This window comes from Vicugna pacos, chromosome 13 (assembly GCF_048564905.1).
Source record: "Vicugna pacos chromosome 13, VicPac4, whole genome shotgun sequence".
Classification (NCBI taxonomy): domain Eukaryota; kingdom Metazoa; phylum Chordata; class Mammalia; order Artiodactyla; family Camelidae; genus Vicugna; species Vicugna pacos.
In genome coordinates this window covers 3,990,285-4,003,688 of record NC_132999.1, presented here as the reverse complement: position 1 = coordinate 4,003,688, position 13,404 = coordinate 3,990,285, and the positions used below count along the sequence as shown (strand labels likewise).

Genomic DNA, 13,404 nt, shown 5'->3' with positions numbered 1-13,404 from the left:
CTCGGTCCAGCAGTGTGTGGCAGCCAGCATGAGCTGGCTCACAGGCTGAATTTCAGCACGTCTTCCCAACTGCACGTTCCATGGCATCATGTCTGTTGCTTGAAATGATGGAAGCATTTACACCAAGGAAATTGGCAAATGCTACAAATTAGGGTGTTTCTCCTGGGAGAGCTGGTTGCTAACATTTACCAGCAGCCACTGGGTCTACCCTCAAAGATTCTGATATAACTGGCCTGGGGGTACAGTCGGGACACGGGGATTTTTAAAACCCCTGGGGATTCAAACATACAAGTGCGACTGCTCTAATTGAAAGCCCAGTCCTCCAAGTGCAGACTTCAGCACTGGCATCACCCTGGGAGCTTGTTAGAAACGCAGACTCTCACCCCACCCCGCTACTCCTGGCTTATTAAATCAGAATTTGCACTTTAACAGCACACATACATTAGAGTTTGAGAATCACTGGTCTAAAACATTTGTAACAGGCAGGTGCTTATGATCCACTGACATAATCATATAAAAATGAAAAGAAAGAAGTAGAGAGTAGCAAGAAAGAGAGGACACACCGATGAGTGCAAACAGGCACAGCCAGCCCACAGAACAGATGTATTTGGCAACTATCGCCAAGGCTAAACTGAGAGCCCAGGTTTTATTTCTCAGTTCTTATTATCTACAAGTATGCCACTCATGTGACTTCTAACATTACTCTGTCAATCACCATCTTTGATGGTTTCTTTAAAGAAACGTGAAAAGAAGCAAAAGAAAACTATGCAGCTTAATTAAACAGTGCTGTATTTCACAGCAGTGCCTTTTAAAAGCATTCCTATGGAGCTCTCATAAAATCTGACAAGACTGAAGCCCCAAAAGACAAAGCTTCACAGATAAGACTAGCCATGCCAGTGACAAATAAGGACTTCACATGGTCTTTACACAGGTTCTAGAATTCAGATGTTTTCAGCAGGTATCACTTCATGCTCAATCAATACATCTTATTCTGTTTCAGACAGTTGGGTTCTGCTAATGTTGAGCTGGTGAAAACCTAAGATAAGAGAAGACTCTGGAACTTTCTGGGTCTTGCTATAAACAGTTTAGTATCAAGGTCAAGAAGACTTCCAGTGAAAGGGTTTAGAAATGCTTCAAGTTACATTCAATGAAATGTTGAAAACTCAGTGTTAAAAATGATAGAATCCTAAGTCTGGGGGACTTGGAATTCCAACCTCAATCATCACTGAATCCCCAAAAAAGGGTTTGTTTCTCTCATGGAACATGCAAATAATTTCCTAATTCTTTCATCATCTTTCACCAGAAGCCAGACGGGAAAGTCTTCATCATTTATTCACACAACAAACCTTTACCAAGTGCTTGATCTGTGCAAGGTACTGAACTGGATACCTGGGATCCAAAGATGAATATGTCTCACTTTTATTGAGTGACAGGTGAGCCAAAGGACATACAGCTGCAACCATCTACTTCCTGACCTGCCTTAGCACATGCCCACCAAAGCCCTGAAAACAGAGTCAGAAATCTGAAACTGTTTCTCAATAGGGAAGACTATGTGATTGGACCAGAATTTTGAGTGGCTGCTTATGTAATGAACTGCATAATTTTAGTTGAAAAGAAAAAATTATTTTCAAAATAGTGGAATGAACTGAATGAATGAAGATAAAAATGACTCTGAGTTATTTCAACAGAATATTCTGATTGGAAAATATAATTCCACTTGCCTGACATTTTTATCCTCAGACAAATTCTACTTAGCATGAAACAGCTTATGGGACCAGAGGTACGTGCTGAACAGAAATTCATTCTCCACGCAGGTTCTTCTGCCAGACAGAATTAGAAGCAAAAGGGTAAACCAACCAGCCAACAAGCAGGTTCTCATTTTCAAAGTGAAAAAAATTGCATTCTAACTTGTCACTACAGTCCTTTCAGATGAGCAGAATTTGGAATTTCAGCAGCTTTCTATACAAACATGCTGAAAACACTGCACTGATTTGTGCCATCGGCTATTTGACTTGAGAACTCGCCCTTAAAAGTTAAAAAGCGATCAGTCCTTGTCTATTTGTTTACTCTCTATAAAGTCCATAATTGTCTTCTCCCTCTAGTGACCCCAACCATGTGTCTTGGGTCATTTAAGAAGGAAAAGTGTGAGATCCCTTTGTTAAAAGCTGGAAAGTCAGCTTTCTTATGTAGACAGAAAGGAGAGGGCCAACTCACTCCCTGCTCTCATGTGCACAGTTCTGTCAACTACAACAGCAAAAGAAAAAATGCACACATTTTTGTTTCATATGTAACCTCACATGAGACTGCAGATTCTTAAACTGTTTGCAACAAAATGTGAAACTGTCTGTGAGCCAGTCCACATGTAAGTCGCCTGGATCATGTCAAGTCATAATCTTCCCCCTTGGAGCAGAGGCCCTAAATCAGGCCCGAAGTCTGGCTTGGCAGGCAGAGTGGACTTGCTGTGGAGTCCAGCTGTGTCTGATAAGCAGATGACAAGATAAAACATTCCTCTCATTGGAGTCCTTGACCAACTAGCACAGGGTAGGAAATCAAAGTCCTCGTCGTACTGGGCCCCGTATCTGCACAATCTTGATGAAAGGCAATTAGAAGAAATATTCTTCACTTTTAACAGATCTGTGAAGCAAATTTCTAATTCTTTTTGTTTACAACCTATGGTGAGTTATAAACATGCTGAATAACAAATACCTCCAAGTGTGTGGTAGTGGGACATAGGTCATGGATTGGTTTGAACTCTGTAATGGAACCGACTAGATGGGTGACCTGCAGTGAAACACATAACTGGTCCAAGGACTGAGTGTCTTTATTATGCAATGTGAGTTAATAAAATTTACCTCATAGGTAAACTCATTTGCTGAGATGAGAACTGATCTAAAGGCTGTACAAAGCAGGCTAGATAATGTAGAGAAACAAATAAGTGAGCCAGAAGACAGGACAACAGAAAGCACCCAATCAGAACAGCTGAGAGAAAAACAAATAAAAAACAAAGAAAACAATGTAAGGGATATATGGGATAATATAAAGCATGCCAATCTACACATAATAGGGGTTCTAGAAGGGGAAGAAAGAACAAAGGGGATTGAAAAGGTTTTTGAAGAAATCATGACTGAAAACTTCCCAAACTTAAAGAAGGAATCAGATATCCAAGTACAGGAAGCTCAGAGGGTCCCAAACAGGAAAAACCCAAACAGACACACACCAAGACGTATCATAATCAAGATGGTCAGAGTCAAGGATAAAGAAATGACCCTAAAGGCAGCAAAAGAAAAACAAAGAACCCCCATAAGGCTCTCAGCTGATTTCTCTACAAAAACACTACAGGCCAGAAGGGAGTGGCAAGCTATATTAAAAGTCCTGATTGAAAAAAACATGCAGCCTAGGATACTTTATCCAGAAAGGCTATCCTTTAGGATAGAAGGAGAGATAAAGAATTTCACAGACAAGAAAAAGCTGCAGGAGTTTAGCAACACTAAACCCACGCTAAAAGAAATATTGAAAGGTCTATTCTAAATAGAAAAGCAGCAGGGTGCTACAGAAATGAGAAACTCGTTTACAATTAGAATAAACACAAAATTGTAAAAGAAGACATCTAAATCACTAAGTGTGGGAGAGGGAAGCAAGAAAATATAGAGTATTTTTTTTTCTTTCTTTTTTAAATTTTTTGTTCTCAGTAGGATGGGTTTGAGATTATATTACTATCTGTTTAATAAAAACAGTTATAGTAGTGGGTTAATAGACTTACAAAAAAGGGTAACCACTTTTTACAAGGGAGTCACAAAAACTAAATAAAATCCATAATAATACAAAAACTTACAAGGGAGTCACAAAAACTAAATAAAATCCATAATAATACAAAAGAAAATTACCAAACCACAAAAGGAAGAAGAAGGGAACAAAGAGGAAATACCAAATCAACTGCAAAGATAAGTTCAAAATGGCAATAAATAAACACACATCTATCATTAATTATTGTAAATGTTAATGGACTAAATGCACTAGTCAAAAGGTGTAGAGTGGCAGACTGGATAATAAAGCAAGAACCTTCAATATGCTGCATACAAGAGACCCACTTTAGGGAGAAGGGCACATATAGATTGAGAGTGTAAGGATGGAAAAGGATATTCCATGCAAATGGAAAAGCCAGAAAAGCAGGTGTAGCAGTACTGATTTCAGACAAAACAGACTTTAAAACAAAGGCCATAAAGAAAGATTAAGGACACTTTACAATGATTAAAGGAGTAATACAAGATGAGGATATTACACTCATTAATATATATGCACCCCAATATAGGAGCACCTAAATACATAAAACAACTACTAACAGAGATAAAGGGGGAAACTGATGGGAATACAATCATTGTCAGAGATTTTAACACCACATTAACATCACTAGGCAGATATTCCAGGCAGAAAATAAACAAGGCAACAGAGAAATTATAAGATACAATAGAAAAATTAGAGTTGGTGGATATTTTCAGAGCATTACACCCATGAAAAATAGGATATACATTCTTTCCAAGTGCACATGGAACATTTTCTAGGATTGATCATGTTCTTGGACACAAAAAAAGCCTCAACAATTTTAAGAAGATAGAAATTATCTCAAGCATCTTTACTGACCACAATGCCATGAAACTAGAAATCAACTACAGAGAAACAAAGGAGAAAAAAAGGAAAGCATGGAGATTAAACAACATGCTATTAAAAAACCAACGGGTCAATGATGAAATCAATGTTGAAATAAAAAATACCTTGAGACAAATGAAAATGAAATTACAACCACACAAAATACATGGGATGCAGCAAAGGCAGTGTTAATAAGGAAGTTTAAAGCAATACAGGCCTTCCTCAAAAAAGAGCAATCTCAAATAAACAATCTAACCCAACAGCTGAAAGAATTAGAAAAAGAAGAGCAAAAAAACCCAAAAGGCAGCAGAAGGAAGGAAATAGTAAAGAACAGGGAGGAAATAAATAAAATAGAGATGTAAAAAAAATTGAAAAAAGTCAATCAAACCAAAAGCTGGCTTTTGGAAAAAGTAAATAAAATCAACAAACCTCTGGCCAAACTCACAAAGAAGAAAAAAAAAGAGAGCACAAATTAGCAAAATAAGAAAGGAAAATGGACAAATTACAACAAATAACATAGAAATACAGACTATTACATAAGAATATTATGAAAAACTATACGGAACCAAACTGGATAACCTAGAGGAGATGGACAAGTTTCTGGAAACATACAGTCCACCAAGACTGAATTGAGAAGAAACTGACCACTTGAACAAATCGATCACTAGAAATGAAATCGAATTAGCAATAAAAAAAAACCTCCCTACAAATAAAAGTCCAGAACCGGACAGCTGCACCGGGGAATTCTACCAAATATACAAAGAAGAACTCACACCAGTCCTTCTCAAACTCTTCCAGAAGACTGAAAAGGAGGGAATACTCCCAAACTCATTCTATGAAGCCACCATCACCCTGATACCAAAACCAGGCAAAGATATCACCAAAAAAGAGAATTATAGGCCAATATCACTGATGAACATAGATGGAAAAATCCTCACCAAAATATTAGCAAATAGAATCCAACAACACATAAGAAAAGATTACACATCATGATCAAGTGGGGTTCATCCCAGGGACACAAGGGTGGTTCAACATACTCGAATCAATCAGTGTAATGATTGTGATGTATTACACCACAATAACGAGAGAAAGGACAAAAACCACATGATCATCTCAATAGATGCAGAAAAAGTATTTGATAAAATTCAACACCCATTTATGATAAAAACTCTCACCAAAGTGGGTATAGAGGGAACACATCTCAACATCATAAAAACTATATATGACAAACCTACAGCCAGCATAGTACTCAATGGTGACAAACTCAAAAGCTTCCCACTAAAATCTGGGACAAGACAAGGATGCCCACTATCACCACTCCTATTCAACATAGTCTTGGAAGTCCTAGCCACAGCAATCAGGCAAGAGAGAAATCAAAGGGATCCAAATTGGAAAAGAGGTAAAAGTGTCACTATATGCCAATGACCTAACAGTATATATAGAAAACCCTAAAAGGTCCACACAGAAACTACTAGAGCTGATCGAAGAATTCAGCAAGGTAGCAGGTTACAAAATTAATGTTCAAAAATCAGTTGCATTTCTTTACATTAACTTACAATTAACAGAAAAAAAAATTAAAGAAACAATCCCCTTTAAAATAGCACCCAAAGTAATAAAATACCTAGGAGTAAATCTAACCAAGGAGGTGGAAGACTTATACACGGAAAACTATAAAACACTGATTAAGGAAATTAAAGAAGAATTTAAAAAATGGAAAGATATCCCATGCTCTTGGATTGGAAAAATCAAAATTGTTAAAATGGTCACACTGCCCAAGGCAATCTACAGATTTGATGCAATCCCTATCAAATTGCCCACGTCATATTTCACAGAACTAGAACAAATCATAATAAAATTTATAGGGAACCACAAAAGTACTAGAATTGTGAAAACATTACTGAAGAAAAAGAAAGAGGCTGGACGAATAACTCTCCCAGACTTCAGACAATACTACAGAGCTACAGTAATCAAAACAGCATGGTATTGGTACAAAAACAGACATATGGACCAATGGAACGAAATAGAGAACCCAGAAATGCACCCACAAACTTTTGGTCAACTAATCTTCGACAAAGGAGGCAAGAACAGACAATGGAATAAAGACAGTCTCTTCAGCCAGTGGTATTGGGAAAACTGGACAGCAGCATGTAAATCAGTGAAGCTAGAACACTCCCTTACACCATACACAAAAATAAACTCAAAATGGATCAAAGACTTAAACATAAGACAAGATACAATAAACCTCCTAGAAGAAAATAAAGGCAAAACATTATCTGACATACATCACAGCAATGTTCTTCTAGGGCAGTCTACTCAAGCAATAGAAATAAAAGCAAGAATAAACAAATAGGACCTAATTAAACTTACAAGCTTCTGCACAGCAAAGGAAACCATAAGTAAAACAAAAAGACAACCTATGGAATGGGAGAAAATTTTTGCAAATGAAACCAACAAAGGCTTGATCTCCAGAATATATAAGCAGCTCATACGACTTAAGAAAGAAACAAACAACCCAATCCAAAAATGGGCAGAAGACCTAAACAAGCAATTCTCCAAGGAAGACATACAAATGATCAATAGACACATGAAAAAATGCTCAGTATCATTAGTTATCAGGGAAATGCAAATCAAAACTACAATGAGGTATCACCTCACACCAGTCAGAATGGCCATCATTCAAAAATCCACAAATGACAAATGCTGGAGAGGCTGTGGAGAAAAGAGAACCCTCTTACACTGCTGGTGGGAATGCAGTTTGGTGCAGCTACTGTGGAAAACAGTATGGAGATTCCTCAAAAGACTAGGAATAGACTTACCATATGACCCAGGAATCCCGCTCCTGGGCATATATCCAGAAGGAACCTTACTTCAGGATGACACCTGCACCCCAATGTTCATAGTAGCAGTATTTACAATAGCCAAGACATGGAAACAGCCTAAATGTCCATCAACAGATGACTGGATAAAGAAGAGGTGGTATATTTATACAATGGAATACTACTCAGCCATAAAAACCGACAACATAACGCCATTTGCAGCAACATGGATGTTCCTGGAGAATGTCATTCTAAGTGAAGTAAGCCAGAAAGAGAAAGAAAAATACCATATGAGATCGCTCATATGTGGAATCAAAAATAAAAACAAAAACAAACAAACAAAGCATAAATACAAAACAGAAACAGACTCATAGACATAGAATACAAACTTGTGGTTGCCAAGGGGGTGGGGGGTGGGAAGGGACAGACTGGGATTTCAAAATGTAGAACAGACAAACAAAGATTATACTGTATAGCACAGGGAAATACATACAAGATCTTATGGTAGCTCACAGCGAAAAAATTGTGACATGAATATATGTACGTTCATATATAACTGAAAAACTGTGCTCTACACTGGAATTTGACACCATTGTAAAATGACTATAACTCAATTTAAAAAAGTTAAAAATAAAATAAAATAAAATTCACCTCATAGGAATGCTGTGAGGATTAAATGAGATAATCTTTGGTAAACTATCTTGTGAGTATTAAATAAGATAATTACGTCAAGCTCTCCGCACAGTGCCTGTCATATGGTGCTTGCTCATTAACTGGTCATTCTTACCATTATTAGATTAGGCAGAAAAGATGACTACACTCAGAGGAGTTTTGTGATTGCTCAGACACATAATCAGTTATTCAAAGCACCAGGGAACCTAGGCTTTCTGCCTCCTATTCCTTTATACTTCATCTGTGCACATGGATTTTTCCTCCATGCAAATGATACAGCAAAGGATGGATATAAATGTTAAAAAAACACAGTCCAGGGTGCGGGGTATAGCTCAGTGTTAGAGCACATGCTTAGCATGCACCAGGTCCTGTGTTCAGTCCCTGGTACCTCAATTAAAAACAAACAAACAAACAAACAAACAGTCCAGCCTTCTACTTCAAGGCAAGGTGAAGTCACAGATATCAGGTTTACTCTCCTGTCCAAAACAGCCAGAAAGTCAATAGATTGTATAAAACAAAGTTTTCCAGACACTAGGCAACAGGCAATGAAGGATAGTGGTCTCTGAAAGATGGGAAGAAGTTAAGGTGAGCCCTACAGTTATTCCAGCTTTAAACATTGAAAGAATTACAGGGTGGGATACAAGGAGGGAAACCCAGGAGGCACCCAAAAGACATCCTGAGTTAAGGAGGTGAAAGTAAGCCTGGGGAGAGCAAAGCAGTGAGAGTTCGTGGGATGAAGTACAACAGGAGACAGAGGAACAGAGAGACAAACGCTGAAAATCTGCACAGGTTCCCCCTGAGTATTCAGCTCAATACTGAGCAGTGCATGTGTGTAAAGAAATCAATAACAGAAAGATACCTGGAAAATCCCCAAATATTTGTAAACAAAATAACACACTCCAAAATAATCTAGGGGTCAAACAAGTCAAAAAGAAATTAGAAAATATTTTTAACTGAATGAAAACGGAAACACCAATCAGAATTTGGAGGATGCTGTTAAAACAAAACTAAGGGAGAAATGTACAGTATTAAACATCTATATGAGATAAGAAGAACAGTGTAAAATCAATGACCTCAGCTTCTACTTAAGTAAACTAGAAAAAGAAGGGTAAATTAAACCCAAGGTAATTGTAGAAGAGAGAATATAGTAAAGAACAGTGCAGAAATCAATACAATAGAGAATAACAAACGATAGAGAAAAATCAATTAAACAAAGCACTGGTTCTTTGAGAAGATCTGTAAAATGTACAAACCTATAGCCAGACTGATTAGGAAGAAAAGAGAGAAGACACAATTGCCAACCTCAAGGAGTGGAAAGGTGACACCACTAAAGATTCTACAGATGTTAAAAAAGTAAAATTAGGGAATGTTATGACAATCTTATGTCAATAAATCTGCCAACTTAGATGAAATGGATACATTTCTTCAAAGAGACAAAACTACCAAAGCTCACTCAGGAAAAAACAGATATCTTGATTAACCCTAGAATCCAATAATATGTAAAAAGGATAATACAAACGTCCCAGGAATACAAGTTTGGTTCAACATTTAAAAAATTCCATATAAATCATTGTATTAACAACCTAAAAAGGAAAAACTATATGATAATCTCAATCGTTGAATAAAAAGCATTTTATAAAATCCAACAGCAATTACTAGCCAAAAACTCTATAAGTCTAGGAATATAAGCTACTTTTTAACTGGATAAAGAACATCTACAAAAAACAAAGTGTAGGTAAAAATCTACTACATCAAACAGACAAAAGTAGAGCAGTTTGATGGGAAAGTTCAGTCTCCCACCGCGCCCTTCCTTTATGTGGAGCCTAGAGCACCGCCCCTAAACTACGCCCCTAGAGCACCATGCCTAAACATGGCGTCCAGGGCCAAGATTCTAACTCATAGTTCTAGGCCATGGGGAACCATAAAAACATGTCATCCATAAATAGTTTCTGAGACCCTACTCGGTGTGGCAGTTGTGTCATGAATATGGTCAACCATCATCCTCAGCGTGGCAGTGGATATAACGCCTTAGTCCAAGACTAGGGTCTAGCCATGTGCCTTCCACATAGCAGGTATTCTACCAATGCTGGCTGGATCACACTGAATGATTACACAAAGCACAAGATCACAGAGTGATGACTCATGCACCTCAAACTGAAGGACTTTTCCCAGCACCAGCAGTGCATAAAGCCATGGAATAAACATTGTGAAATTTTCCTGAGTTTTAATTTCACTTGAAGATTGGAGCAAAAGTTAGTTTGCTGTACAAGCAGATAGCTGCAAAATGCAACATAAATTTACATGTATTTCTAAGGAAAAGAGTGAGATTGAAAAGAAAATTCGGGCTTGCAGCAGGCAGCCTCAAACCCAGGGAAGAGGTACTTCTTTTCCTGTCATCAAGGGTTCCAAAGTGAAGAGGTTTGAGAAGCACTAAATGAATCTAAGTGTATCTTCACATTGCAGATAAGAGAACTCAAGCCCAGACTTTTTATAAGGTTTATCTGAGGTCAGAGTCAGATAGTGGACCACCCTTCATAAGGAATCCTAAGGCCTATTTTTTCAGAAGTATCTAGAAAAATTATTATCTGTTCAAGGAGTCAAAAATCAGATTTAAAAACTTTCCACAGACCATCTGACCGAATGAAGTTGGTGGGGGGACACCAATGCAGCCAGAGTTAACATACTTATATTTTCAAATTAATTAGGAAGATCATATATGCACATGCAAAATCCTACAACCAAGATCATAAAAAATGAATGCTAGGTAAGTATTAGGTACACTGATACTAGCAGGCATACAGGGGAGAGAGACAGAGACAGAGAGAGGGAGAGAGAGCACTTCCAACTGGATGGAAACTTACAGACTGCTAATCTCCCACTGAAAAGAAGAAGAGGCTTACAGCGAAAAAAAAATGTGACAATGAATATATGTATCTTCATGTATAACTGAAAAATTATGCTCTTCACTGGAATTTGACACAATATTGTAAAATGACTACAACTCAATAAAAAGTTTAAAAAAAAGAAAAAGAAAAGAAGAGGAGAAACTTAACATTTTTCCTTCCTTAAATATGCATAGCTGATTTGAAATACCCCAAATCCTGCAAAGCACATTTTCCCTATGGACTCAAGCTAGAGGCGTTCTGCCCAGGTATAATGGAATGGCCATGGTGGGTTGGATTGTATGACCCTCTAGGTCCCTTTCAATTTCTTAAAGTGTCTGGTTCTACAACAACACGAAACTATTCAACTCTGTCTACTATGCGATGAAAATTTGTAACATGCATTTACCTAATGCTTGTCTTGTGAAATGGGTAGAATCTGTTATTCGTTTGTTTAATTTCAAATATGATCTTCATTAAGTGGTATAAAAAGGTAACTGCTGAGAAGCGATATACCTCTCTCACACACCTGCCGGTAAACGTAAACAACGACAAAATGCCCAATAGCTCACAGAGGGATGCACAGAGGGACAGCCTCTGGGGCAGGCAGAACGTGGCCTCACCTGCAATTCCACGACAGGAACTGGAAGGATATGGCTTCTGGAATTCTGTACCAAGGAAGTTCTCTGGTCATCTTGCATGGAAGAGAGCTGTTGGCCCACATAGCCAAGTCTCTTACTACCACCAAAACAAACCCTTTGTTAACTCAGACTTATTTTTTAAAGGGGCAAAAAGCACTTTCAGGGAACAGCGTTCCCTTGAGAATGTCCATGGAGGATCCTGCTCGGTCTTCTGTTGCACAGATGTTCTCTTGGTGAGCACTCAAGAAGGAAGCAGACAGATTCATTAAGGGACAGGCAGACTCAAAATTCCTCTCTGGAAAATTCACCACAAATTTTTCTTAAGTGGTTGCCTTTCATGATTGCTGTCATGGATGTTTCAGTTCAGATTGCAGCCATACCTCTTTCATTTTGAGAGCTACTGAGGGACCATCACAGGCCAGGCTTCTGAAAGTAAAACATGGCATAGGGCAGGGTTGAAGAGCTGCAAAGAGGGTAGGCATGCTGGCTCCTAATGCCCTGTTCCTCCACTATGTTCCAGTCTTCCCAGCATTACCCCGTTTACCATGAGATGTCATTAATTCCTTCCAGCTTCTCCTCCAAGCCAGTCCTACCTCCCTGATTATATTCTGGGATTCGTTTGCTGGTCCAGTGCCTAGCTTGGTTACACATATGTAGCTACTAATGAAACCTAATATTGCACAGTAGAATGCTGGACGCTGAATTGGCTTTCTGTTCTGTGGGTCGATTAGGCAGAGAAGGAGATGACCACCTCTCAACTAAAATCTTCTTTTCCTCTCACAGCTGGAAGGGCTTCTCTGATTTGTTCCCAAAATCTGAAGGAAGCAAGCAAGGACGGCTAAGCCGATTGACTTTCCCCAAAACCAATATATTCTCCTTCACAGAGTCAGCAAACCTCTGCTTTATGGCTGCTTAAAGCTCTCTCTGGACGTAGTCACATTCTATGTGGCATCAGCGACGAGTTCCACACTAAACTGGGATGCTAGGAAGATGGGAGTGACCGTTGACAGACAGGGGAGAGAGCTGGGACTCTGGCAATCCAGACTGCAAGGAAGCTCACCAGGCTGGTTCGTCTGTGGTGATATTCCAGAACTCTCTGGGCAGAGGTGGGACTCATCTTCACGTGGGTGACAGGGTCTTGGCACCAAGCAGTGTGTCCAGGTTGAAGCAGGAAGCTCATGCCAACTCCCAGGGAAGGGGGGCTGGAAGGAGTAAGGTAGGTAAGACATAGAAGACAAAGCAGGAAGCAGAGTAGAAATCCAGGAACACGTGGACTCTGGAGGACAGCTCAGCAGGCTCCCAGGCACCTATGGACTCAGGCTGCCCTCATTCTAGAACCCTTTTTCAGGTCCAAAAGTTGCTCCTTATAACCTGCCAGACTTGGTTCACAGAATGTCGATCTTTTATCACTATGATGGGACACGGTTGGGGCAGGCGGAGGCTGGTAGCTATTTTTGCATCATTGACCAAATCGTAAAATACATCAAAATCATGAAGAAATTATTTTGGGGGCTAAAGAGGAGAAATTGGCCAGGTGGTCATTAAACATTTAACTGGTTTGACTAATTTTTCAGTTTATAAGGACCCATTTTTTTTCAGAAGGAAGTTTAAGTCTATGATTTTGAATCTTTCCTAAGTAGTCTTGGTTTGCTTTCTTTCTTTGATGTTTTCTTTGGAGAAACTCAATCATTTGGAGGGTTTCCTGAAAAAACTATACTTACAACCTGCCGACATATAATCATCCTGTTT

The 13,404-nt window shown here is 38.7% G+C and overlaps 1 protein-coding gene across 1 annotated transcript in view; it reads right to left on the bottom strand.

The window, feature by feature from the left end:
• Nucleotides 1-11,769, bottom strand: part of COL24A1 (collagen type XXIV alpha 1 chain) — a 397,032-nt gene extending 385,263 nt beyond the window's left edge. The window contains exon 1 of the mRNA XM_072974057.1: nt 11,638-11,769. The gene's annotated coding sequence lies outside the window, so the exon portion shown is untranslated. The remainder of the gene's footprint in view (nt 1-11,637) is intronic.
• Nucleotides 11,770-13,404: the final 1,635 nt, after the last annotated feature.